Raw genomic sequence first — 1852 nt, 5'->3', positions numbered from 1 at the left:
TTTTTAATATACTGAAAGACATTCAGGTAGTTTTCATCTTTTTTGTGGGTTTGTTTTTTGTATAGGGGATTGAACTCAGGACCTTGCGCTTGCCAGGTAGACTTAGCACCACTGAGCTAAATCCCTGGCTTTTGGGTTTGTTTTGAGACAGGGTCTGGCTGCATACCTCAGGCTGGCCTTGAATTCATGGTGATCTTCTTGCCTCACCCAAGTACTGGGAGGCATACATCACCATACCTGACAATTTCCAATTTTGTGAGCCACCCAGAGTGGTAAGATTCATAGACACAAAGTACTACAAAAAATTTAAAAATAAATAAAAATAGAATGATGGTTGCTAAGGGTTGGGGAAATGGAGTATTTAAATAAAGTTTTAGTTTTACAAAATGAAAAGTAGATAGTCGCATGGTTGCACAAGTGTGGGGGGCACACACCTGTAATGCCAGCACTCGGGGAGGCTTAAGCAGGAAGATCATAAACCCAAGCCCAGCCTGGGCACCTTAGCAACTTAATGAGACCCTATCCCAAATAAAAAAGGGCTGAGGGTGTGGCTCAATGCAAAGGCCCTATGTTTAATCCTCAATATGCCCCCCCAAAGTGATGCTTTATTAAAGTATATTTGATCACATCTTAAAAATAAATATTGGCGGGCCGGGGATTTAGTTCAGTTACACCGCACCTGCCTTGAAAGTGCAAGGTCCTGAGTTCCATCTCCAGTATCTAAAAAAATTAAATAAAAATAAATATTGGCAGCTAACATGTTTTAGGGAACAAATTTCAGACCAGGTACATAAGGCTTACCAGACTGGTACTTATGCTGGGACCCCTCAGTTAGCAGGACCCTATGAGGCTGGTTATCCCATATGGTGCGGCCTGGGTCCCCAACATCCCACTTCATGCAAACAGAGGCACTTGCTCGTATGTGCAGTCAGCACAGCAGCACCAAACCCAAGGTTAATGCTGGCTGGCACAGAGTACCTTGATGTTAATACCCAGGATGGAGGAAGGGCCCCAGTACATTTGGTTATGGCCAAGAGACAAGGAAAGAGAAGCAGGTGGACACAAGCATGTTTTAGGTCAAATGATTTAAAGCAGGAGGTGGTTTTTTTGTTTGTTTTTGTTATTTTGCAGTATTGGATTGAACCCCAGGCCTTGTACAAGCTAAGCAAGTATGCAGCCATGAAGGCCCCAAGGCATGTATTTTTATGTGCAGTGTATATCGTTTGTGGCACCCAAAACATTCTATAGAGCACCGTGCACCATTCTCCTTGCTCACTGCATTGGGAACTTTACTGTGGTCTAGAACAGTGGCTGGTGGGACATGAACACACACTGGAGATGCCCCGTCTGGAGGCTAGCAGAGCTCGGAGCTCAGATTTGTGTGGCACACAAGCAGGAAGTCACAGGGCAGGGATGGGGGATGTTAGGCACTGCTTTGCACAAATGACTTCGGCATCCTCACCACAGCCTGCCCAGAGGCAGATGAGCAAATACCAAAAGGGTTGGTGATGTAGCCCCACCTGGCTCTGCTGCTTGGGGTGAGGATCTGGCTGGGACTGGGTTTTAGGAGGCTCTTTTCAGACTTGGGTGGTGCTGACCCTGGCCCATGTCCAGGATCTCACTGCAACAAACGTAGGAAGGTTGGACATAGATGACCTACCCTCAGCCTATTCCTCACCCAAGTGGGCTTGGGAGACCACACTTGTCACTGTCTTTTGCTCCTACCTGGCCTGGAAGGCTCTTGCCCCTGCCTGTAGACTTCAGCGTAAGTCTTCTGTCTGAGGTAATTCTTGTTTCCACTAAAATTGGTTGGGTTTGTTTTGGGATTTTTTTTTTTTTTTTTTTTTTTTTA

This window comes from Fukomys damarensis, unplaced genomic scaffold (genome assembly GCF_012274545.1).
Source record: "Fukomys damarensis isolate Sample0158 unplaced genomic scaffold, DMR_v1.0_HiC HiC_scaffold_34, whole genome shotgun sequence".
Taxonomy (NCBI): Eukaryota; Metazoa; Chordata; class Mammalia; order Rodentia; family Bathyergidae; genus Fukomys; species Fukomys damarensis.
This window is presented reverse-complemented; position numbering follows the sequence as displayed.